The sequence below is a fragment of the Heterodontus francisci genome, chromosome 42, assembly GCF_036365525.1.
Source record: "Heterodontus francisci isolate sHetFra1 chromosome 42, sHetFra1.hap1, whole genome shotgun sequence".
Classification (NCBI taxonomy): Eukaryota; Metazoa; Chordata; class Chondrichthyes; order Heterodontiformes; family Heterodontidae; genus Heterodontus; species Heterodontus francisci.
The window spans coordinates 27,211,246-27,238,400 of record NC_090412.1 but is presented as its reverse complement, the minus strand read 5'-3'; the positions used below and the strand labels follow the sequence as shown (position 1 = coordinate 27,238,400).

The following is a 27,155-nucleotide window of genomic DNA, read 5'->3' as shown; positions in this document are numbered from 1 at the left end:
ATCCCCAGCATGTTCACCCTCGAGTGAGCAATGACTCAGTTGGTTGGGTCATCTGCACCAAATGGATTATGGCCACATCCCCAAAGACATGTTCTATGGAGAGCTTGTTATTGGCACGAGACCAACATGTCGCCCACATCTGCGATACAAGGATGTCTGCAAGCATGACCTCAAGTTGAACAGGATCAGTGTCTATACATGGGAAGTCCTTGTTGTTGACTGGAGATCCTGGAGAATGGCAGTCAGGAAGGGCATGGAAAAAAAGCAGAGGACAAAAGAAATGACCCAATGGTGGAAGAGGGGGCCTGGCGGAAGGAAGAAAAACATCAGTCGACCTCGGACCAACGATATTTATCTGTGCCGGCTGTGAAAGGGGTTACCACTCACCAGTCGGCCTCTGCAGCCACAACAGGCAATGTGCAAATCAGAAGTGACATATACCCTGGGTGCAGTCCATCGTCTTCCAAGACAGATGAACATCTACTATGAATGTAGTGAAGTGTTTCAAGGTGCTTCACAGGAATGTGATCATCAAAAATTTGACACTGAGCCACAGTGATATATTAGGATTGGTGCCAAAATCCTGTAGGTTTTAAGGCAAGTCATAAAAGACAGAGGCAGACGGGAGAAGAGGTTTGCAAGGGAATTCTGGAGCTTAGGCCCCAAGTAACTGAAGGCACAGTTGACAATGGTGGAGGAACGGAATTCCGGGATGTGCAAGAAGCCAGAACTAGAGGACCGCAGAGATCTAGGAGGGTTGCGGAGCTGCAGGAGGTTACAGAGATAGGGAAGGGCCATGGAGGGATTTGAACATAAGGATGAGACTATTAAAACCAAAATGTTACCAGACTGGGTGCCAATGTAGATCAGTGAGCATAGAAGTGATGGGCGAACAGGACTTGAGAGTTAGGATGCAGGCAGCAGAGGTTTGGATGAGCTGAAGTTTACTGACAGTAGAATGCGAGAGGCCGACCGGAAGAACTATTCCAAAGGTCTGGAGGGTTTCAGTTGGACTCGAGCTGGGGCAGGTAGTAGCACGCAGTCTCAGTGTCGGAGAGGGTATGGGAACAGAAACTCAGCTCCAGGTCCAGTAGGATACCAAGGTTGCAAACGCTCTGGTTCAGGCTCACACAGTTGCTAGGGAGAGGCATGGAGTGTCAGTGGCTCAGGAATGGAATCTGATGGGAACTGACATAATATCTTTGGCCCTTCCAATATTTCATTGGAAGAAATCTCTGCTCATCCAGTACTGTAAGTTGGACAAGCAGCATGTCAAATCAGAGGCGAGGGGTGGGGAGAGAGATGTGGTGGTGAGGGACAGCTGGTCATCAGTGTACATGCTGCATCTAACCTTGTGTTTTCGGATGATGTCTCCTTTAACGCGATCACCTCCCTTTCCCTTATCTTGGACCCCACCCCAGATTTAAATCACCTGATCTCTGCATCCCCACTATTCATTCTTCATCTGTTGTCATCCACAGAAACCATTCTACTCTGGCTCAGCGGCACGTAAGCCACCATGTCCTGTTAAATATTTAAACATCTCAGTCTGAACCCCATTCCTACAATTATCACATCCGAAACCCAACTCCTTGAAAATGGATCAGGAACTGCTTCTGCTTAGGGTCTATTTTACATCGGTGGGTGGGAAGGGAGTGTGAATCCCACTTTGTCACTTCCATTTTCAAGCTGTGCCCTGCCAGCTCTTGATGTACCAGGAACATGAACTAAACCCAGGCTGGCAGAGCTGGGCAGTTCCTTCAAATTTCCTAAAACATGGTTACAAACTGCATGTATTTCTCCTCATTCTCTGTCTTTCACCAATTTGTCTGCTGTCCTCCTCCCGTGTCCAATGAAATCACTCCTTGTTGGGGTTCAGTTATACAAATGTCAGCACCCCACCCAAGTTTCCATCATTTATTTCAGACTCAATGTTCAGTGCAGATTATCATCTGATCCTGATCTTATTTGACCCACCAGATGCCAAAAAAGGTCAAATGTGGACCTCCAGCAGAGGTGCTTGGACACTGATCAGAAACAGTAATCAATTTTCGCTTTTCCAAACCACAGGCACCGACCCCTAGTGTGGCACCCCCAATGAGATCAGTTAAAGTGCTGCCAATCTGCATTTATATAGTGCCTTTAACATAGGCAATGCTTCCAAGGCACTTTTCAGGAGCGTTAGCAAAAAGAATTTCACATATTATGACAGGTGACCAAAAACTTGGTCAAAGAGGTAGATTTTAAAGGAGAGGGGGGTTCAGGGAGGGAATTCCAGAGTTTAGGACAACTGAAGGCATGACTGCCAATGGTGGAGTGAAGGAATTCTGGGATGGACAAGAGGCCAGATTTGAAGGAACGCAGAGTTCTGAGGGTTGTTCGACAGGAGGGTGTTCGAGATAGTGAGGGTTAAGCCATGTTGAAATTTGAGCACAAGGTTGCAAATTTTAAATGAGAGATGTTGCTAGAGCCACTGCAGGCTAGCGAGTAGGGGGCGCTGGTTAAAAGGGACTTAGTACAAGCAGCACAAACTTGGGCCCAATGAATAAACTCAATTGTGTCATCAGTCCCGCTTTCTCGCTGTCTTGGCACCTGACTCCCTCGGTACACACTGAAGTGTCAGTTTATGTTATGTGCTCAAGTCTCTGGGGTGGGACATGAACCCGTGATCTTCTGACTCAGAGGTGAGAATTTATCACCGAGCCACAGCAGTACAAAGGGAAGGATCGGTAGCTTCAGTAGGGGTTGAGAGTACATGCTCCCAAGCATTGGTTCAGGCCAATAACAGAGGTTGCACTCCCCACTGTCGATAAGCGTCTGGGAGATTAAAGGAGGAAAATATAATGAGGAGATCTGGGCAACAATTTTTGGCACATCTAACCTCAGACCCTGGACTATAAGGAGAGGGAAATAAAAATGATCTCTCAGAGGATCTGGCTGGAAAACATACATCAGGTGATGAGAGGACGAGGTTGTTTTAAAAAAAAAATCCTTCTCAGGATGTGAGCATCGCTGGCAAAGCTGGCATTAGTTGCCCATTCCCAGTTACCCCATGAAGTGGTGAGCCGCCTTCTTGAACCACTGCAGCAAATCCATTTGATAGAACTGTGGGACGTAACTGCCCCTGAAGTGGCTTAGCAAATGTTGATCACTTTGGCGTGGGACTGGAATTGCACATCTGCCAGACCAGGTAAGGACGGGTGGATTCGTTCCCTCAGTGAACTGGTTGGGATTTTGCAACAATCCAACATTTTCAACGTAACGTTTACTGAAAAGTCTTTTTTTTTTAAAAACTGAATTCAAATTCTCAATCTGCCATGTTGGAACTGGAGCTAACACTACCTGGATAATTAGAACAGTAACATAACCGTTGTGGCATATTGGTAATGTCAGTGGACTAGTAAGCCACAGCCCAGGCTAATGCTCTGGGGACATGGGTTCGAATCCCATCAGGACAGATGGTGAAATTTGAATTCAATTAATAAATCTGGGATTAGAAGATGACCATAAAACCATTGTCGATTGCTGTAAAAACCCATCTGGTTCACTAATGCTCTTTAGGGAAGGAAATCTGCTGCCCTTACTTGGTCTGGCCTACATGTGACTCCAGACCCAAAGCAAAGTGGCTGACTCTTAACTGCCATCTGAAATGTTGAGGGCGATTAGGGATGGGCAATAAATGCTGGTCGAGCCAGTGACTCCCACAGGCCACAAGCGAAAAAACCCACTGAAGTACCATACCCGCAGGAGTCTCACACAAAGAATACACACCAGGAAGAATACACGCCAGGGGTGAAAGGTGCGACAACCAGATCCCCAGTATGAACTAACACCTTGCGGAGAATACATGGGGGGAGCAAGCAGAGGGAAGGAGGAAAATTTAACACCCCGCACCCACCCCACCTCCAACTAAACACACAATGGGGTGTGCAATATAAAACATGCTGCATGGACATGAACTGGCATAGGAAACAACCAGCTCACAGCAACTAAATGTCTCTACCACAGAGCTGATATGCACGCATAAATCTCACCGAGGGCCAGTGCTACAAGGTGAGAAAGAGGTCTGGGGTCCCTTTCGGCCTTCACCTGGTTTTACTGCAATAGGGTTTTATTTTTAAACTGTTTTTAGCACCTCCTTGGTGAATCCTTGTTCACCGCTTTCCACTTATAAGGTAAGGAAACTAGCACAAACAGTCTTAGGTTTAAAGAAGAAAGGTGAAATTTATTAAACTTAAACTCTAATTAGGTTGACGCCTACAGATACACGACGTGCCCACGCTAGCATGCATACACAACATACACAGGCAAATAGAGACAGAAAAGAGAAGGTAAAGTGGAAAGGTTTGAGGCAATATCTGAAGAGTTGTTACGGTTCTTCGAGCTCACTGTAGATCCCTTTAGTAGGTTGATCTGGCTTTTCGTTGGGGCCCAGTATTCTTCTTAAACCTTGTTCGCTGTAGGAGACGTTTCTCTCTTGGGGTTCATGTCTCTTCAGTGGGTTTCAGTTCCGTGAGAAAGAGATGGGAGCAGACAGGAGGTCTTCTCCAGTCCAGGAGCAAAGAGCTTTCTGTCTTCAAACACTGTTTCTCCAATTTAAAACTCAGTTCAAAACTCTGCAACAGCCAGTTACTCCTGTGACTAAACAAGCCTGACCACATCCGTTCTGTGTATTGGGAGCAGGGAGTGGTTCCTTTGATCCAACACCATCTGTTAGCATGCAAAAATGTCTTTCTGGTGAGGGGCCTGGCAATTCCTTATAACAAGCCTTATTTTTTTTCCCCCAGAAACAATTTGAAGTTTAATGTCCATGTGCCAAAACCAACGTGCCTCATTCTTGGCAGATGAGGGCCTGCATGACACCTCCGCACCCAGGGAATGAAATGCGATTTGAAAAAAGGCGCATTTCATTAAAAGGGCTGACAGAAATATATAGATAAGACACAGAAAACCATGCATTTCTCTCAATCATTTCCATTCATTCATAAATCTTAAAGCTTATTAAAACTGTCTTTTCTTGGTGCCAGTGGTGCTTTAATTTCCCCTTTTTGGCATCCCAGTAACCATGTGGTTCTTTGGGGAAGTTTTTCTTCAGTTTACCCACTTCCATGGCTGCCTAGAGTCTTTGTTCCTACTGAGATAATTTTTTTCCCAGGAGAGATAGTAGTGGGCGGGTCTACCCCGAACTCTCTCTCAGTGCTTTGCTGAGTCATGCAAAGGCTTTTGCCTTCAGGGGTTGGTGGCTCCCTTTTTCTCTGACTGTGGAGGAAGGATTCTTTGTTAATCGCCCCTTTGTTCTCTGGGACACCCCTGCCTGCAGGTATTTGTGCAGACTTGACTGTCTCCTGTGGCACATCGACTAGGTGAGGCATCACCCTCATTGTTTGTGCCCCCTAGAGGTCTTTGTCTCTGCAGGTTCCTGAAATGCTGTTAGCAACTCTGGTGGGGTGCTTCTAATGTCTGCATTTACATAGGAAGATGTGGGGTCTAACTTTTCACATTTTTCGGGGTTGGCTGACCCGACAGTAGGGATTTTCATCCGGGATTCCTCTTGAACTTCCTTTAACTTGCCCCTTGGTCACTTTTTCCCCTTCTCTTTCTAAACTTTTACCAGCTGTTTGCCTGCCTGTCCCCCTTTGTTCTCAGCAGGGAACCCTTAGAGTTCACCAGACCTCTGCTAGAGGGTCCTAACACCGATACAGGACTTAGGGGTGGAGGTTTCACTGTAGGCTGGGTTTTCCCCTCAACCTGGTACATATGGCAACTCCTGCAGTATTCCACCACATCTTTGTGGAGTTTTGGCCTGCTGTCTTATGCGGGCTTTGGTCTTTCATATACCGGCATGTACAGCCATGCAGTCTCATGGGCCCTTCTTAATATTTCTCTCCTGTACCTCTGCAGCACCACTAACTTGTGAACTACTGTCCACTCCTTGTTCTCAGGTCTGAGAATTCCACTTTCTCATGTGGGCAGCACACTGGCGCAGTGGTTAGCATCGCAGCCTCACAGCTCCAGCGACCCAGGTTCAATTCCGGGTACTGCCTGTGCGGAGTTTGCAAGTTCTCCCTGTGACCGCGTGGGTTTCTGCCAGGTGCTCCGGTTTCCTCCCACAGCCAAAGACTTGCATGTTGATAGGTAAATTGGCCATTGTAAATTGCCCCTAGTGTAGGTAGGTGGTAGGAGAATTGAGGGAAGGTGGGGATGTGGTAGGGAATATAGGATTCATGTCGGATTAGTACAAATGGGTGGTTGTTGGTGGGCACAGACTCGGTGGGCCAAAGGGCCTGTTTCAGTGCTGTATCTCTAAATAAAATAAAAATAATTTGATGAACTCTCATCTGGCAACAGGGAATAATCCTCACGGGTTTTCCAGTTAGCTTGCTTTGCAGTAAAAAAGGCCAGGTCTCAGCTGGCCATTTTAGCTGCCTTTCCAGTTTCTCAAAAGACACCAGGCCTCGAGCATCCCTGATTTTAATCGCTCCATCTTCGGTGACCGTGCCTTCAGTTGCCAAGGCCCTAAGCTCTGAAATTCCCTCCCTAAATCTATCCGCCTCTTTCCCCCTCTTTCTTCCTTTCCGACACTCCTTAAAACCTAGCTCTTTGACCAAGCTTTTGGTCACCTGCCCTCAATATCTCCAGGTGACGATGTCAAATGTTGTTTGATAATGCTCCTGTGAAGTGCCTTGGGATGTTTTACTATGTTAAAGGTGCTGTATAAATTGCTGTGAACCCAAAAGGCAGCACCTCTGCATGGCAAAGGGTGAGAGGGTGTTTTTACAAGCAACTGCAGAGAGAGAAAAACTATTTCCACTGGTTGGGGAATCTCAGACTAGAGGACCGAGGCTAAAAAATTAGAGTCAGGCCTTTCAAAAGAGAAGTTTCCACACATCAACATGCAAAAGGGTGATAGAAGTTTGGAACTCTCTTCCACAAATGGCAGTCGACACTAGATCATTTAAAAAAATTTGTTCATGGGATGTGGGCATCACTGGCAATGCCAGCATTTGTTGCCCATTCCTAATTGCCCTCAAGAAGGTGATGGTGAGCTGCCTTCTTGAACCGCTGCAGTCCACGTGGGGTAGGTACAACAACAGTACTGTTAAGAAGGGAGTTCCAGGATTATGACCCAGCGACAGTGAAGGAACAGTGATATAGATCCAAGTCAGGATGGTGTGTGGCATGGAGGGAAGCTTGCAGCTGGTGGTGTTCCTATGCGTCTTCTCCTTTGTCCTTCTAGGTGGCAGAGGTCGCGGGTTTGGAAGGTGCTGTTGAGTGCATCTTGTAGATGGTACACGCTGCTGCCACTGTGCACTGGTGAAGGCTGTGAATGCTTAAGTTAGTGGATGGGGTACTGAACAAGTGGGCTGCTTTGTCCTGGATGGTGTCAAGCTTGTGTTGTTGGAGTTGCACTCATCCAGGCATTCCATTGCACTGCTGACTTGTGCCTTGCGGGCTGGCATTGGGGAGACAGGTGAATTACTCACCGCAGAATTCCCAGCCTCTGACCTGCTCTTGTAGCCACAGTACTTAAACAGCTGGTCCAGTTAAGTCTCTGGTCAATGGTAACCCCCAGGATGTTGATAGCGGGGGGATTCAGCGATAGCAATGCTGTTGAACATCAAGAGGAAATTGGATAGATTCTCTCTTGTTTGAGATGGTCATTGCCTGGCACTTGTGTGGTGCGAATGTTACTTGCCACTTATCAGCCCAAACCCGGACATTGTCCAAGTCTTGCTGCATTTCTACATGGACCGCTTCATTATGTGAGGAGTCTCAAATGGTACTGAATACTCTGCAATCATCAGCCAACATCCCCACTTCTTACCTTATGATGGAGGAAAGGTCATTGGTGAATTAGCTGAAGATGGCTTGGACACTACCCTGAGGAACTCCTGCAGCACTTTCCTGGGACAGCGTTAATTGGCTTCCTAAAACCACAACCATCTTCCTTTGTGCATATGGATGACTCCAGTGGAGAGTTTTCCCAGATTCCCACTGACTTCAATTTCACTGGGGTTCTGATGCCACACTTGGTCAAATACGCCTTGATGTCAAGCAGTCATTCTCACCTCACCTCTGGAATTCAGCTCTTTTGTCCATTTTTAGACCGAGGCTTGTAACGAGGTCTGCAGCTAAGTGCCCCAGGTGGATCCCAATTTGAGCATCAGTGAGCAGGTTATTGCTGAGTAAGTGCTGCTTGACAGCACTGTCAATGACACCTTCCATCACTTTCCTGATGGTCAAGGGTTGACTAATGAGGTGGTAGTTGGCAGGATTATAATTGTCCTGCTTTTTGGGGGAACAGGACATGCCTGGCCACTTTACATAAGAGGAGGAGTAGGCTTTTCAGGCCCTCGAACCTGCTCTGCCATTCAATAAGATGATGGCTGATCTGACTGTGGCCTCAACTTCACTTTCCTACCTGTCCCCCATAATGTTTGACTCCCTTGTAGATCAAAAATTTGTCAAACTCCATTTGCCACATTGCCGAGTAGATGCCAGTGTTGTAGCGGTACTGGACATCTTGGCTAGGGGGGCAGCTAGTTCTGGAGCACAAGTGTTCAGTACTACAACTGGATGTTATTGGGGCCCATAGCCTTTGCTATATCCAATGCCTTCAGCCTTTTCTTGATATCAAGTGGTACTCATCAAAACTGTGCTCAAGTCCTGCAATGGGTGTGGACCTTGGGACTCGGGGTAAGATTGCTGCTGACAGAGCCAAGCTGAAACTGGCAAACAACTGGTTAAAAGTTACTTCCATTACATGGGTCGCAGGGCCAGTTGAGCAGCTTTAATATAATCATTTCTCCTTCTCTCAAATAAACTCTTTCTTTGTCTTCTTGCTATCGTTTTATTCACAGCCTATTTGGTCTGTGGGTTTTGTAAATCTTTTGCCACCCCATTACACACAAGGTGGCCATTCGGCAATCATGCCTGTGCTGGCTCTTAGAGAACTAATCAATTAGTCTCAGCACAACACCACCCCCACATCCCCCTGCACAGCCCTGCAATTTTTTTCCTTTTCAAGTGTACAGCCAATTCCCTTCTGAAACTTATTGAATCTGCTTCCACTACCCTTCCCTGTTCTTTCGCCAATGATTTTAAACCTGTGTCCTCTGGTTATCAACCCTCCTGCCAGGACAAATTTTCTCCATATGTACTTTATAAAAACCCCCCTCATAATTCTGAATACCTCTACTGACTATCCCTTTCACCTTCTTTGCTCTGAGAGCAATCCCAGCTTATCCAGTCTCTCCACATAACTGAAGTCCCTCAACTCCGATACCATTCTTGTAGATCCACTCTGCTCCCTCGCCAAGGCCTCAACATCCTTGTTCTCAAAGCAAGCATAGCTCTTTAAATTTTACCTTTGACTTCTTGTGAATGAAGTTGCGCCTGTGGACTCAGGCAGGGCAGGGACACTAACAGTCGGGTGATATTTAACACCACACTGCCTAACGTTGATTAGAAACGGTCAATAAAACCTACCCTAGTATTTTGAGCTGTGTAATGATTGGAAAAAGTACTGAAGATTAAAGATCTGCCACTGGTGGTACTTGTGGTGAAAGCAATTTAATGGGGAGAGGATTAACTGTGTTCCACAAAAAAAGTACTGAAGCTCATTAGCTTCAGTGTGACTTCCATTTCCAATCGCATACTGGAACTAATACATTAAGTGACCTTGGTAAAAGGATTAATGCTACTTAGTGTCTCGTGAAGGGAACATTTTCCAGGTTAAAGCTGCTATATAAATACCAGCTGCTGGCAACTTAAGGAAAACACACAAGCCAGAAAAATCTCAAATAAATTAGCCAAGATGTAAACATTGGACTTAAAAAAGCAAGTAAAAAGCTTTCACAAAATCCAGTAGGTCCCAGGTCTAACTCCTGCTCTGTGCCAAGTTGGCTGGTCTTCGCTAGTTGAGATGCTGTCAGCCTCAGTACCTGTGCTCGAGGGACAGGGGTACCCCCATCAGCCAAGGTTCATCCTGCTCCCTACCCGGTCACCACAGTGTGGTTTTTTTTGGCAGGACAGGCTGTTCGGTTCAGCTAATGAGCCTTCAGACAGCCTACCAATGGTCACAGCAGAAGAGCAACTTGGGCAAAGTACACTTTGGTGGTTGACATCATGAAGTCAGTAAGAGCCAGCCCCAGGGGAGAAAACAACAGCAAATGTTACAATTCAGAGCAAACAACTTTAAGTCAGACTTAAAAGTTGCGTAAATTACATTTATCCCAGTTACAATATACTTTAAACCAGAGGTATGAAGCATGAATCTAATTAAACACCGTCAGAAATTATAACTGGGGTTGACAAATAAATATAAATATTTCAGCTGTCATCCCACTCTTTCCGCACACTACCGGAAATCAATACTCTGAGCACAAATACTAAACCTTGTGCTTCAAGCCTCAAGTACACTTACACTCCTCTATCCCTAACCAAGGATAAAAGACTTCAAATTATATGCACCTTTCACAAGCTCAGGGCATCCCAAAGTGCTTTACAGCCAATGATGTACTTTTTGAAGTGTAGTCACTGCTGTCATGTAGGAAATGTAGCAGGTAATTTGCGCAAGATCTCACAAAAAGCGATGAGATAATGACCAGCCATTCTGTTTTAAGTGTTGGCTGATGGATAAATATTGGCCAGGACACCCCTACTCTTCTTTGAAATAGTGCCATGGGGAGGCAGTGGCATAGTGGTAATGTCACTGGACTAGTAATCAGAGGCCCAGGCTAAAGCTCAGGGGACATGGGCTCAAACCCTACCACAGCAGGTGGTGAAATCAGATATGAATTAATAAAACAATCTGGAATTAAAAAGCCAAGTCTAATGGTGGCTATGAAACCATTGTGGATTGTTGTAAAAACCCATCTGGTTCACGAATGTCCTTCAGGGAAGGAAATCTGCCATCCTCACCTGGTCTGGCCTACATGTGACTCTTCCCAAAGACAGTAGTGTTGACAATGCAGCACCCACACCCCAGGAGTGCCAGCCTGGATATGTGCTCAGGTTTCTGCAGTACGATTTGAACCCAATATCTTCTGACTCAAAGGCAAAATTCACCACCATTGTACTTAATATTCCAATACCACGCAACACCCTCCTCGTTCACATCAAAAGCTGCACGGTGAAAATATTAAATCAATTATCAGCAGAAGTTAAGACTAACCGAGGGCACTGGGTTTGGCAGTGAACCACACAGTCTCTCCCCTGTGGAACCTGGGTCTCAATTCAACCCAAATTGATGGGCTGAATGTGTCTGAAACTCTTGTCTGTAAGACCAACATTAAATGCATTTTCAGCCACAGCTCAGAAGAGTTTACAGCTGAACCTGAAGTCAGCGCTGGATCATAGGGAGGGGCTGGAATATGGAGAGATCTCCCCTGGTGCTGCGAGCTGAGGCAGGGAGTCAGGGAGTTCCCTCTCCCTCACTGCAACTCATTTAAAGGATCATTGTCACCAAATGTCCTGTCGCTCTGGAGATGCTTCCGGCTGGGATAGAGTTCAACGGTGCGGGCTCAGTCAGGCGACACCCGGGGCTCAGTCAGGCGACACCCGGGGCTCAGTCAGGCGACACCCGGGGCTCCGGGCCGGGGCTCAGTCAGGCGACACCCGGGGCTCCGGGCCGGGGCTCAGTCAGGCGACACCCGGGGCTCCGAGCCGGGGCTCAGTCAGGCGACACCCGGGGCTCCGGGCCCCGCAGCCGCCCGCGATTCCGCCCAGAAGAACTGGGCCACCGATCCCTCAACAAGGTGCAAGCCCCCCGGGGGACACAGCCAGCGACCGCCACCACATCCTCAGCCAAAAGGCCGCGATCCCCGGCGCCGGGTTTACCTGCTCTCCGGCGAGCGCTGCTCCGGATCTGCACTGAACCCAGTGGGTAATAGCACTTCCGGCTTCAAAATCACAGCCAATCACAGCACGCGGCCCTCCCCCTCCCCCCCCCCGACACTCTGCCCCTCCCCCCGACACTCTGCCCCTCCCCCCCGACACTCTGCCCCTCCCCCCGACACTCTGCCCCTCCCCCCCCGACACTCTGCCCCTCCCCCCCCGACACTCTGCCCCTCCCCCCCCGACACTCTGCCCCGCCCCCCACCGACACTCTGCCCCTTCTAGACATCGTACAACTGCCCTACCAGCCATTCCCCCAAAATACTGCCCCCCGCCAAACAGTGCCCCCAAACACTGGCGGCACAGTGGCGCAGTGGTTAGCACCGCAGCCTCACAGCTCCAGCGACCCGGGTTCAATTCTGGGTACTGCCTGTGTGGAGTTTGCAAGTTCACCCTGTGTCTGCGTGGGTTTCCTCCGGGTGCTCCGGTTTCCTCCCACATGCCAAAGACTTGCAGGTTGATGGGTAAATTGGCCATTATAAATTGCCCCTAGTATAGGTAAGTGGTAGGGAAATATAGAGACAGGTGGGGATGTGGTAGGAATATGGGATTAGTGTAGGATTAGTATAAGTGGGTGGTTGATGGTCGGCACAGACTCGGTGAGCCTGTTTTTAGTGCTGTATCTCTCTTTAAAAAATACTGTCTCCCCTGCAAACACTGCCCCCCGCACCCCCCCCCCCATTGCCAAACAGTACCCACCTGCCAAACACTGCTTCCCCTCTCTGCTCTGCTCCCCTGATACTGTACCCCAATACTGACACACAGAAACTGTACCCCAGACACTAACCACATTGTCCTTGCAGACACATGCCCCACATGCTACTTCCCAGACATTGCTCCTCAGACACTGTCCCCATCACCTCCCACCTTCAGACACTGCCCCCCACCCCCCCCACCCTCAAAGATTCTGACGCCCAAGACAGTGTCTCCCCCAAAACACCCTCCCAGACATTCACCAAGCTACCCGGCCCATCAGACCTGACCACCCCCACACTCTGCTCCTCCCTTAATGCCACTGCCCTCCCCCGCTGACCTCACTGAAACCTACTGCCCTTCATCTGAGTACACTGCCCCTCCTCTGACCCCACATTCTTTTTATGTGACCACTTGTTATAAAAGTTCTGGGTTGAATTTAATGTAGCAAAACTTTATTGTGTTACAACCTTACTGGAGACTGTTAACTTTAAATTAAGGGATATAAGCTCCCCAAACCGATTAAAGAATTGCACAACAAGATTTCATGTTTTAAGAATTTTACCAAACACATTTATTAAACAGTACGTAGCAGAGAGGTAATACACTAAATTACAGAGAAAGGTATTTTCCATTAACTTAGTCGTACACTCAAAAACCCCACACCACATTTATACATTACACAATGTCCTCATTGAAACAGTATCTTGTAAGTTTCCTGCTGGTTCTGGAATCGTGACCCATTCTTGACCATCCAAAGACCACTCTAGGTATAGGTGAGTTGAATCAGGTTAAACAGATTCATTAAGTAAATCAACGTGAGTACAAAACGTGATACTTAACAAAGGCAGTGGTATGCAGTCTGTTCAGCTGAATATCGGTCTGCAGTGTTCTGATCGACTATAGCGCTGTCTATGCCGTGTTCTGTTGACCGTCGTCTTGTCGCCTTCTTGGTATGCTTGCTTCGGAGTTTAAGGGGTTCTTTTTTAAAACCCCTCTATCTCTGGCCTCTTGCCATATTGGGTAAGCTTCGTTTGAACCGACTTAATTAACTTACTGTTATCCCATTTTAAAGGCCTGCTCTGGTGACAAGAAAAAACCCGACCCGAATCCGACCCAGCCTGAGTCCCTCCATTTTTTTCCCGTGCCCAACCCAACCTGAGCCCGACCCGACCCGAGCCAACCCGAGCTCGACCCGGCCACCAGAATGTTCCCTTTACCTACCTTCCAACTCCCAATCTACAGGAAGCTGCAGCATGAGCGTGATGACGTCATAGAGACGCTCGCTCGCTCACTGCGCAGACTCAGAGTTTCCCTCTTTGACGTCCCGGTCTCCCAGCTCAGGTAGGTTTTTTACTTTCAACTATTCTTGCTGTGTGTGTCCGACCAGGACCCGGCCCGACCCGACCCGAGCCCGAAAGCCGGACCTGGAAGAGCGACCCGACCTGACCCGAACCCGAAACATGTCGGGCGGCACAGTGGCGCAGTGGTTAGCACCGCAGCCTCACAGCTCCAGGGACCCGGGTTCGATTCCGGGTACTGCCTGTGTGGAGTTTGCAAGTTCTCCCTGTGTCTGCGTGGGTTTTCTCCGGGTGCTCCGGTTTCCTCCCACAAGCCAAAAGACTTGCAGGTTGATAGGTAAATTGGCCATTATAAATTGTCACTAGTATAGGTAGGTGGTAGGGAAATATAGGGACAGGTGGGGATGTTTGGTAGGAATATGGGATTAGTGTAGGATTAGTATAAATGGGTGGTTGATGTTCGGCACAGACTCGGTGGGCCGAAGGGCCTGTTTCAGTGCTGTATCTCTAATCTAATCTAATCATGTCGTCCGGTCCCATCGGGTTCGGCTCGGGTAGCAGGCCTTTAGCCCATTGTCCATCCATAAGCATACCCCAAACATGCACATCCCTCAGGACCTGCGGCTCCAATTTAATTGGTTTCCAATTATCTAATTGTTCTACACCCAAGGCCCGTACAAGGTAGCATGTTTTCCAGCCTTCAGACATTCAAAGGTCAGGGTCCAGCACAATCACTCGTGCAAGTATTAACATCTTTTAAGCAGGGTTAACAATCATGCTTCACTTCTCAGCCTTTATTAAACTCCTAAACTCCTACAAATTTGCCAAAACCTACAACTCTTGCAGTTAAAATTCCCAAAACCCTCCCAGTTGCAATGGATTGGATCTCCTAGTCCTTATCAGAGATAAGGTGTACCCTTCCCTCACTTTTTCTGAACACATTCAACTGTATTTCTGTTAATAAGGCAATCTCTGGTGACCTTGTTGGTCTTTTCTCCTCAGCAACTGGGCACTTCAAACCGAGCACAAATCTCCGCAGCCTTTTACTGCATCGGTGATCTGAGAGAAGCTGTTTTCTGGTCCCTCTCACTCTCTCTTCAGGCTGCCAGCTGACTGCTGGTCCTTGTTTCTTCCTTTCAGTCTCCAGACCTGGGAAAGCCTGTCAAATTTACTCAAATCAAATAGTCGTTTATCTTTTACAATTCTCAGAATCCATGTCTGATCACAGCAAAACCACCTGTGCCTTCCTTTGTTTCCAACTGTTAACAATTGAAACTCAAAATTGCATCTTAGAGCCCCTGGCTCCCTGTTTACAATCTGAGAGTCTGGGAGAGCGAAACCCATTGTCCTTTAGGTGTTACAATTATTACAACCAGGTGAGAAAGAGGTCTAGGGTTCCCTTTCAGCCTTCTCCTGGTCTTATCGTAACAGGGTTGAATTTTAAACACATCGTGTTTTTAGCTCCCCTTGGTGAATCCTTGTTCACTGCTTTCCAATTATAAGGCAAAGAAACCAGCACAAACAGGCTTTCTTAGGTTTAAAGAAGGAAAGTTGAAATTTATTGAACTTAAACTCTAATTTGGTTAACGCCTGCAGATACACGACGCACCCATGCTAGCATGCATACGTGATACACACATGCAAATAGAGACAGAAAAGAGCAGAAGGAAAATAAAGTGAAAAGGTTTGAGGCAATATCTGAAGAGGGTTATTGTTACAGGTCTTCGAGCTCACTGGAGAGTCCTTGATTGTAGGTAGATCTTGCTTTTGGTCGGGGCCCAGTATTCTTCTTAAACCTTTTTCATTGTAGGAGACTTTTCTCTCTTTGGGTTCATGTGTCTTCAGTGGATTCAGAGGCTTGTGAGAAAGAGATGGGAGCGGACAGGAGAGAGATCTTCTCAGTTCAGGAGCAAACAGACTTTCTCCCCAAACTGTTTGTACAAATTCAAAAAACTCAGGTTGCCCAGCAGGTTAGTCATGTGACTAGCTTGTTTGACTATGTCCATTTGTGTATTCGGCCATCTTAGCAGTCAACCTGAAATGCAAGCTCCCCCACCTTCAACATCAGGTACTCAAAAGTCCATTGTGGGTTGAATGTGTCAGGGAATGGCTGCTTTGTGCTTCCAAACACTGTCTGTTAATATGCAAATATCTTTCCAGCCAAGATCATGCAATTTTTTAAAGCAAGTCCTTTCTTCACTTCAACAACAGTTTGAAATTTAATGTCCATGTGGTGAAATGAATATGCCTCATGTTTGGCAGGTGGGGGCCTGTATGACACAACTTTGCACCCTGCTTTCAAAAGGGTCTTTGATATGATTTCCTTGTTCTCATGGTAACCAGGATCTCTGGCTTGTCTCTGGGCAGACTTGGTGTGAGGTCACATGTCTCCTTCGAATGACCATTTTACACTGCATTTAATATCACAGTTTTTAAAACATAACCATACTACAAAATCCAGCATTCATCACAATTGTCTTGACGCTTTACACCAATTCCCAACATTTTAAAATAGATAGATTATGAAACCAAGCCGTATCTTGGTAAAAGTTGTTAGCAAATCCCTACTTGATTTTTACTGGTTTTGCCACTCCACCCTCTTCTGTTTTGAGCAGTCCTATTGGCAGGTACTGTTCTTACCTGCGTTGTTAACCTGCCTTTCTGCCTCCAGCCCCTGGCACATCTGCGTCTTCCCCACTGCTTATTTGTTGGGTATTTGAAGAATGTTGAATTGCAACCTTTTGTTTCCATTCCTCTCCCTCCCTGCTCCGAGAGCGCTGCCACATGTTTCTGCAGGTCCCAGCTCCTTCCGGCACCTCACCTAGGTGGCCATTTACTGTGACTGAGCTCGGATACTCGGCACAAGTTCCTGCAACTTGAACAGGCACATTCTCCAGTTGGAGTCCCTCCCTAGCCCAGGGGCACTGAGACCTATTGTATTCTGACTGCAGCCTTACTCAGAGATGCTATCTTAAACTTGTGGGCTGCACTGTCAAGGCCACCCTTACTTATTGTCCATCCCTAGAACCTTCCCATTGAACCGATGCAGTCCTTGTGGAGATGGTACCCTGGCAGACTGTAGGTGTAGCACTGTTACAGATCGTGACAATACACTGCACTGTTACAGACAATTAAAATAAACAGAATGCACATTGCGGAGAGGGACATGTACATGTTATAGCATATCATACATAGTGACAATAGGCAAGGCTATTGCTGCCTGATTGGAACTAGTGTGCTAGAACAATCCTAGATTAATTCCTCTGCTGTTCCTCCCTCCATTATGGGTGTTGTTTGTTTTATTTCCACAGGGGAATCACATAGCCTGCAGTATTTTGTACAGATTTGACGTGGCAAATTGCACTAGCAGGCTAATTAGCCAGGGGACCAATCATGAGGAGACTAACCCTCTCCTCACCCGGCGTTCACAAGGACATTTTGCAGCAGGGACCAACTAACAGATGTGGCATGGGAATTCCGGAAAATTTATCCTTCCCTGGCCTAGGTGTGGTGGGGTCGATTTTGTACCTGATCTGCTGCTCAGATGAGATCCACTAATATCGCAGATCTCGAGTCACAGCGGAATCCTCTGCTTCGCAAAAGGTCAGTCACAGACTGTCATCACCAGCAGAAACATTGCCTTCTTGCTTAAATTGGCTCTGACCTGTTTCCAGGGTATAAAGGGGCTACTCTGTTGCACTCGTTAGCTCCCTGCTTTGTGACGTCACTTGTCATTCCTTCCCATCCCACTTTTGTGAAAACTGGAATTCTTCAAAAACTGTAGAATTAGTGCTTAACAGTAAGAAACATCTCTAACTCCATCAATTAAAAAAAGGTGCATAATTAAAATAAAGGCTGAATATGCTGGAAATAAACAGCAAGCATGGCGAGAGATTGCTGAGACTATCCATTCCAGGAGCATTATCCCCAGAATCTAGTACAGGCAGCTCTTCAGGGACTTTCAGAAGAACAGCTCTTCATTTCTCCGTGTCAGACTGTCAGTAATACATGGCCACAGCATTTTCCTCTCTTCCTCCCACACTTTCAGCAATTCCCCTAGTTAAACTACTTAATATTGCTACAAATTATTAAGGAGTGATATGTCTAAACTTGAAACCCTAATTAGTTAAATAAAATACAATAGAGATGGCAGAGCAGGTGATGTGATGAAGCTGTAGCAGGAGGGAGCTGATGGACACTGCGATCACATATACAATGTCTGCCGCTTGAGGAGCTTCGGCTCAGAGTTGATGAGCTGGAGTCCAAGCTTCAGACACTGTGGTGCATCAAGGAGAGAGAAAGCTACCCGGACACTTTGTTTCAGGAGGCAGTTCACACCCCTTAGGTTAAGTACTTCAGATTTGGTCTGTGGTCAGGGACAGGAGGGTGTGACTATGAGTGAGACAGGTATGGGCAACCAGAAGGTAGCACAGGAGGAGCCTCAGCCCTTGCACTTGTCCAACAGGTTCGATGTTCTTGCAGCCTGTGTGGACGAAAGCAGGGATTACAGTGAGGATGAGCAAACTGAGCAGAGCATCGTGGTGCAGGGGGCCATTCAAGTTGGGGGAGTAAAAATGAATGTAGTAATAGTAGTAGGGGACAGAATAGTTAGGGATAGATACTGTTCTCTGCAGCCAAGAGTGTGAGTCCTGAAGCTTGTGTTGCCTTCCTGGTGTCAGGGTTAAGGACATCTCCTCGGGGCTGGAGAGGAACTTGGGGTGGGAGGGGAAGAATCCAGTTGTCATGGTCCATGTAGGTACCAACAACATAGGTAGGACTAAAAAATAGGTTCTGCTAAGGGAGTATGAGCAGCTAGGGGCTCAATTAAAAAGCAGAACCTCAAAGATAATGATCTCTGGATTACTGCCTGAGCCATGAGCAAATTGGCATAGGGGAGGTAAGATCAGAGAGTTGAAGGTGTGGCTCAAAGATTGGTGTGGGAGAAATGGGTTTCAATTCATGGGGCACTGGCACTATTACTGGGGAAAGAGAGAGTGTTCCATTGGGACAGTTTTCATTTGAACTGAGCTGGGACCAGTGTCCTGGCAATTTTTTTTTATCCGTTCATGGGATGTGGGCGTCGCTGGCAAGGCCAGCATTTATTGCCCATACCTAGGGCTGTAGAGAGAGCTTTAAAGTAAATAGTTGGGGTGGGGGGAGAGTTTTAGGTGAGGGGAAATTTAGAAAGTTAAGGGGAAAGGACAAGGCAATATAGGGCAGGATAGCAATATGGGTAATCTTAACCCAGCGTGTGACAGAAAGGGACAGACTATACAAACATAAGAGTGCACCAGAAAATAGGGTCAGACTAGGGAAAAATGGTAAAAGGACAGAATTAAAGTCTCTTTATCTGAATGTACACAACATTCGTAACAAGATAGGTGAATTGATGGCACAAATAGAAATGAATGGGTATCATATGATAGCCATTACAGAGACTTGGTTGCAAGGTGACCAAGGCTAGGCACTGAATATTCAAGGGTATTTGACATTTCAAAAGGATAGAAGGAAAGAAAAAAGAGGTAGAGCATATCTGTTAATCAAGGATGAGGTCAGTGCAGTAGTGAGAATGACCTTGGCTTGGAAGATCAAGATGTAAAATCAGTTTGGGTGGAGATAAGAAATAGCAAAGAAGTCACTGGTGGGAGTAGTTTAGAAACCTCCTAAACATAGCCGCACTGCAGGACAGAGTATAAATCAAGAAAGAATGAGGCTTTGTAAGAAAGGTACTGCAATAATTGTGGGTGATTTTAATCTTCATATAGATTGGGCAAATCAAATTGGCAAAGGTAGCCTGGAGAATGAGTTTATAATGTGTATTCGGCACAGTTTCTTAGAACAATAAGTTGTGGAACCAACCAAGGAACAGGCTATTTTAGGCTCGGTAATGTGTAATGAGACAGGATTAATTAATGATCTCATAGTAAAGGATCTTCTCGGGAACAGTGATCATAACATGATGGAATTTCACATTCGGTTTGACGGTGAGAAACTTAGTTCTAAAACTAGTGCCTTAAACTTAAATAAAGGTAAGTACAAAGGTCTGAAGACTGAGTTGGCTAAGGTGAACTGGGAAAAAAGTAACAGGGTAGAAAAGCAATGGCAGACATTTAAGGAGACATTTCGTAACTCTCAACAAAGCTATATTCCATTGAGAAAGAAAGACTCTAAGAGATGCATGAACCATCCGTGGCTAACTAAGGAAGTTAAGGATGTAACAAATTGAAAGAAAATGCCACAAATCTGTGAAGATTAGTGATAGGCCAGAAGATTGGGAAAATTTTAGAAAACATCAAAGGATGACGAAAAAAAAGGGAGAAATTAGAAAATGAGAGTAAACTAGCAAGAATAGCAAGTAATAGCTTCTACAAATATATAAAAAGGAAGAGAGTAGCTAAAGTGTACGTTGGTCCCTTAGAGGATGAGACTGGGGAATTAATAATGTGAAACAAGGAAATGGCAAAGACTTTGAGCAAATATTTTGTATCTGTCTTCACAGTAGAAGACACTAAAAACATCCCAATAATAGTAGAAAATCAGGGGGCAAAAGGGAGAGACGGACTTAAAATAACTACTATCACCAGAGAAAAAGTATTAGGAAAATTAAAGGGACTAAACTGACAAGTCCCCGGGACCTAATGACCTGCATCCTCGGGTCCTAAAAGAAGTGGCTGCAGAGATAGTAGATGCATTGGTTCTAATCTTCCAAAATTCCCGAGTTTCAGGAAAGGTCCTGGCAGATTAGAAAACTGCAAATGTAATGCCCCTAATCAGGAATGGATGGAGACAGAAAGTAGGAAACTATAGGCCAGTTATCCTAACATCTGTCATATCCATTATTAAGGAAGTAGTAGCAGAGCGTTTAGAAAGCCAAAATACAATCACACAGAGTCATCATGGTTTTATGAAAGGGAAATTGTGTTTGACAAATTTATTGGAGTTCTTTGAGGAAGTAACGTGCAGGATAGATAAAGGGGAACCAGTATATGTAGTCTATTTTTTTTCATGGATGTCAGCATTGCTTGGAAAAGCTAGCATTTGTTGCCCATCCCTAATTGTCCTTGAAAAGGTAGTGGTGAGCTGCCTTCTTGAACCACTGCAGTCCATCAGGTGTAGGTACACCCACAGTGCTGTTAGGAAGGGAGTTCCAGGTTTTTGACCCTGAGACAGTGAAGACACGGTGATATAGTTCCAAGTCAGGATGGTGTGTGACTTGGAGGGGAACTTGCAGGTGGTGGTGTTCCCATGCATCTGCTGCCCTAGTCCTTCCAGTTGGTAGAGGTCGTGGGTTTGGAAGGTGCTGTTGAAGGAGCCTTGGTGCATTGCAACAGTGCATCTTGTAGATGGTACACACTGCTGCCACTGTGCACCGCTGGTGGTGCAGGGGGTAAATGCTTAAGGTGTGGATGGGTGCCGATCAAGCGGGCTCCTTTGCTCTGGATGGTGTCGAGGTTCTTGAGTGTTGTTTGAGCTGCACTTGTCCAGGCAAGTGGACAGTATTCCATCATACTCCTGACTTGTACCCTGTATATGGTGGACAGGCTTTGGGGAGTCAGGAGTTAAATGCCGCAGAATGCCCAGCCTCTAACCTGCACTTGTAGGCACAACATTTATGTGGCTGGTCCAGTTCAGTTCCTGGTCAATGGTAACCCCCAGGATGTTGACACTGGGGTAATGCCATTGAATGTCAAGGGGAGATAAAACCATAGAACCATTGAGAAATGACGGCTCAGAAGGAGGCCATTCAGCCCGTCGTGTCCATGCCAGCCGAAAAAACTAGCCGCCCAATCTAACCCCACCTTCCGGCACCTGGTCTGTAGTCTTGCCGGTTACAGCACTTTAGGTGCATGTCCAGGTACCTTTTAAAAGAATTGAGGGTTTCTGCCACCACCACCATTCCTGGCAGTGAATTCCAGACACCCACCACCTTCTGGGTGAAAAAGTTTTTCCTCATGTCTCCTCTCATCCTTCTACCAATCACCATAAATCTGTGCTCCCTGGTAATTAACCTCTCTGCGAGGGGAAATAGGTCCTTCCTGTCTACTCTATCTAGGCCGCTCATAATTTTGTACAGCTCAATTCAGTCACCCCTCAGCTCCCTCTGTTCAAAGGAAAACAACCCTAGCCTATCCAATCTTTCCTCATAGTTGCAACTTTCAAGCCCTGGCATCATTCTTGTAAATCTCCCCTGTACTCTCTCCACAGCAATTATGTCCTTTCTGTAATGTGGTGACCAGAACTGTACGCAATACTCCAACTGTGGCCTAACCAGCATTTTATACAGTTCCAGCATTACATCTCTACTTTTGTATTCTGTACCTTGGCCAATAAAGGAAAGCATTCCATGTGCTTTCTTCACCACTCTATCTACCTGTCTTGCCACCTTCAGGGACCTGTGGACATGCACTCCAAGGTCTCTCACTTCTTCTACCCCTCTCAATATCCTCCCGTTTATTGTGTATTCCCTCACGCAGTTAATCCTGTCCCTCAGAATTGATTCTAACAATTTACCCACCACCGAGGTCAGACTGACAGGCCTATAATTAATTGGTCTATCCCTCACGCCCTTTTTAAACAATGGTACAACGTTTGCAGACCTCCAATCGTCTGGTACATCACTTGTATCTAGTGAGGATTTGAAGATGATCCTTAGCGCATCCACTATTTCCTCCCTGGCTTCTTTTTACAACCAGGGATGCAATCTATCTGGCCCTGGCGATTTATCCACTTTCAAGGGTGTCAGACCCTCTAGTACTTCCTCTCTCATTATGCTTATCATATCTAATATTTAACACTCCTCCTCTTTAACTACAATGTCTGCATCAACCCTCTCTTTTGTGAAGACAGAGTCAAAAAACTCATTAAGAATTCTGCCCACATCTTCTGCATCCATGCATATGTTCCCTTGTACATCTCTGATAGGCCCTACCCTTTTCTTAGTTATCTTGCTGTTAATGTACTGATAAAATATCTTTGGGTTTTCCTTGATTTTACCTGCCAATAATCTTTCATGTCCTCTCTTTGCTTTTCTAATTTCCTTTTTTACTTCATCCCTGCACTTTCTATACTCCTCTAGGCTTTCTAAAGTATTAAGATTTTTGTGATCGTCATAAGCTTTCTTTTCTGCTTTAACTTACCCTGTAAGCTTCTGGATAACCAGGGGGTCCTAGATTTGGCAGTACCATCATTTATCTTTGTGGGGATATGCCTACACTGTGTCTGTAGTATCTCACTTTTGAATGCCTCCCACTGGTTTGCCACTGATTTTCCATCAAGTAGCTACATCCAGTCCACTTTCGCTAGGTCACCTCTCAGTTTCGTAAAATTTGCCTGCCTCCAAGTTAGAACTTTTACTCCTGTTTTATCTTTGTCCTTTTTCATGATTATGCTAAATCTAGCTGTATTATGGTCAATATCTCCAAAATGGTCACCCACTGCTACTTCAACCACTTGCCCAGCTTCATTTCCTAAGATTAAATCTAGAATTGTGCCCCATCTCATTGGGCTTGTTACGTGCTGGCTAAAAAAAAGTTCTCTTGAATGCAGTTCAAGAATTTTGTCCCCTCTGTGCCCTCCACGCTGTTTGTATCCCAGTTGATATTGGGGCAGTTGAAATCCCCAACTATTATTGCCCTATAGTTTTTACACTCAAAGATTTACCGACATATGTGTTCTTTTATGTCCCTCTCACTATTTGGCGGTCTATGGTACATTCCTAGTGGTGTGGCTGCCCCTTTTTTATTTCTGAGCTCCACCCTTATGGCCTCATTTGATGGTTCATTTAGCATATCATCCCTCCTCAAAGCTGTTATTGATTCCTTAACCAATAATGCTACACCCCCTCATTTTTTATCCCCCTCTCTATCCCGCCTGAAAACTCTCTACCCAGGGATTCTGCCATTCTTGCCTCTCTTTAAGCCAAGTTTCTGTTACAGCAATTATATCGTGTCACCATGTATCTATCTGTGCCCTCAGCTCATTGGCTTTATTTACTATACTCCTTGCATTTAAATAAATACCCTTTAACAGTGCAAAATTCCTGTGTTGCACACTTTTTAACCTTTGTTTTTTCTGTCTTTCAGTCACTCACTAATTTTCTGCTTCCCATTCTCTGTTCTGAATTTGTCCTATTGGAAACTGCCCTCAGGTTCTCATCCCCCTGCCAATCTAATTTAAACCATCCCCAACAGCACCAGCAAACCTTCCTGCAAGGATATTCATCCCAGTCCTGTTCAGGTGTAGACCATCCGGCTTGTATAGGTCCCACCTTCCCCAAAACCGGTCCCAATGCCCCAGAAATCTGAAGCCCTCCCTCCTGCACCATCTCTCCAGCCATGCATTCATCTGGTGTATTCTCCTATTTCTGTAATCACTAGCACGTGGCCTTGGAAGTAATCTGGAGATCACTACCTTTGAGGTCCTGCTTGCTAATCTCGTTCCTAACTCCCTAAACTCAGCCTACAGGACCTCATCCCTCTTTCTTCCTATATCATTGGTACCATTGTGAACCACGACCTCTGGCTGTGCACACTCGCCCTCCAGAATGCCCTGTAGCTGCTCGGTGATATCCATGACCCTTGCACCAGGGAGGCAACATACCATCCTGGAATCACATCTGCGACCACAGAAACGCCTATCTGTTCCCCTAATTATAGAATCCCCTACCACTATTGCTCTCTTGTCCTTTCTCCTCCCTCCCTGCACAGCTGAGCCACCCATGATGCACTGGTCATGACTCTCGCTGCACTCTCCGGAGGAACCCTCTCTCCCATCGGTACTCAGAACTGAAAACTGGTTAGAAAGTGGGAAGCCCTCTGGGGACTCCTGCACTACCTGCCTTGACCTTCTTGTCTGTCTGGCAGCCACCCAGTCCCTCTCTGCGTGGGCTCTCTCAAGCTGCGGGTGACTACCTCCTGAAACATGCTATCCATGTAGTTCTCTGCCTCGTGGCTGTGCCACAGTGACTCCAGCCGCCGCTTGAGTTCCGAAACCTGGAGCTCTAGCTTCTGCAGCTGGTGACACTTCCGACAGATCTGTTTGTCAAGGACACATGGTGCGTCCACGACTTCCCACATACCACAGGAGGCACATTCTGCTTGGCCGAGCTGTCCTGCCATTACTTATCTTTACAAACTAATTATTGCTGGTGTAATAAGTGTAATAATTTACCAATTACTTGCCAATCAGCTTTTCCACCTGTACCGTGGAGGCTGAAAAGGCAGAAAAGAAAAGAAAGAGACCGACGAGCACCTCTTTCCCCTAGTCAGTGAAATCCCTCACACACAACTCACAGCCTCACTCTGTCCAAATAGTACAATTCTAATTAGTAAATATTAATAGATTACACTAATTTAAAAAAAACTTAGTAGTACTCACCTTATCACTTACAAGGTAGCTATTTGAGGGTTTCAAAAAAAGAACTTTTTTTCTCTAATTTTTTAAAGGCAATAACAGCTGTTACTTACCAACCAATAACAGCTTTCAGATGGTCATTGCCTGGCACTTGTGTGGCATGAATGTTACTTGCCACTTATTAGCCCAAACCTGAATGTTGACCAGGTCATGCTGCATGTGGACATGGACTGCTTCAGTATCTGAGATTTTGCGAATGTTACTGAACACTGTGCAATCACTAGCCAACATCCCCACTTCTGCCCTTATGATGGAGGAAAGGCCATTGATGAAGCAGCCGAAGATGGTTGGGCTTAAGACACTACCCTGAGGAACTCTTGCAGCGATGTCCTGGGTTTAGATGTTTGTTTGTATTAGGTATGACTCCAACCAGGAAAGAGTTTTCCCCCAATTCACCCTGATTTGGAAATTGGAATTCCAAAAGGCATTTTATAAGGTGCTACATGAAAGGTTACTACACAAGATAAGAGCTCATGGTGTTGGGGGTAATATATTAGCATGGATAGAGGATTGGCTACTAAGATGAAACAGATAGTCGGGATAAATGGCAAATTTTCAGGTTGGCAAACTGTAAATATTGAGGTAGCACAGGGATCAGTGCTGGGGCCTTAGCTATTTACGATCTATATCAATGACTTGGATGAAGGGACAGAGTGTATTGTAGCCAAATTTGCCCATGATACAAAGATAGATGGGAAAGCAATTTGTGAGCAGGATACCGAATCTCTGCAAAGGGATATAGATAGGTTAAGTGAGTGGTCAAACATTCAGCAGATGGAACATAATGTGGGAAAATGCGAGGTTATCCACTTTGGTAGGAAGAATAGAAAAAAAAAATATTATTTAAATGGAGAATCACCACAGAATGCTACAAACCTGAGAGATCAGGGTGTTCTTGTACATGAATCACAAAAAGTCAGCATGCAGGTTCAGCAAGTATTTAAGAAGGCAAATGGAATGTTGACATTTATTGCACGGGGAGGGGGGTGGAATATAAAAGTAGGGAAATCTCGCTACAACTGAACAGAGCATTGGTGAGACCACACCTAGATACTGTGTACAGTTTTGGTCTCCTTATTTATGGAGAGATATACTTTGTTACGACCAGGTGAGAAAGTGGTCTAGGGCTCCCCCTCTCAGCCTCTTCCTGGTTTAGCTGTAACAGGGTTTAACTTTTAAAACACTGTGTTTTAGCTTCCCCCTCACTGGATCCTTGCTCACTGCTCTCTAATTGTAATGGCAAAGAAATCAACCAGGCACGTTTTCTCACATTTAAACAAGAAAAGTGTAAGTTTATTAACCTTAAAACTCAAATTCAGTTAAAACTACTAAAAATACGTGACGCAACTACACTAGGATGCATACGTGATAAACATACATGCAAATAGAGACAGAGGGAGTGAAAGAATTAGAGGGGAAAGGTTTGAAGCAATAGCTGGAGTTCAGTTACTGGCTTTGATTGAAGTTAAGTCTTACAGTTCTCTTTGGGGCCCAGTGCACACTTTCAGACTTGTTTTGCATGTCTTCTGTCTTCAGGCTTAAGTTACTTCCATGGGTCCCTGGAACTTTGCTTGAGAGAGGGAGAGACCTTCCTTCTCTCTTGTCTTCAAATTGCAGTCTCTTCCCAAACTGTTCCTTTCTGTGTGGCACAATTCAGAAAACCCCCCAGTTTGCCAGCAGGTTAGTCATGTGACCAGCTCCTTATTTGGAACAACCTCTCCGGCGGGATTTGTGGATTTCTCCCAAGCTTACTGGACACTCTCAGTGGGGGGGGGGGGCAGTCGGGGTGGGGTGGGGTGGGGTGGGGTGGGGGGTTGGAATGCTGGCTTTTACACATTCAATGTCTCTTGA

The 27,155-nt window shown here is 46.0% G+C and overlaps 1 protein-coding gene across 2 annotated transcripts in view; it reads right to left on the bottom strand.

Annotated features, from left to right (window-relative positions):
* Positions 1–11,903, bottom strand: part of LOC137355286 (annexin A7-like) — an 85,836-nt gene extending 73,933 nt beyond the window's left edge. For both annotated transcript variants that reach the window (XM_068020242.1, XM_068020243.1), the window contains exon 1: positions 11,842–11,903. The gene's annotated coding sequence lies outside the window, so the exon portion shown is untranslated. The remainder of the gene's footprint in view (positions 1–11,841) is intronic.
* Between the last annotated feature and the right edge of the window lie 15,252 nt (positions 11,904–27,155).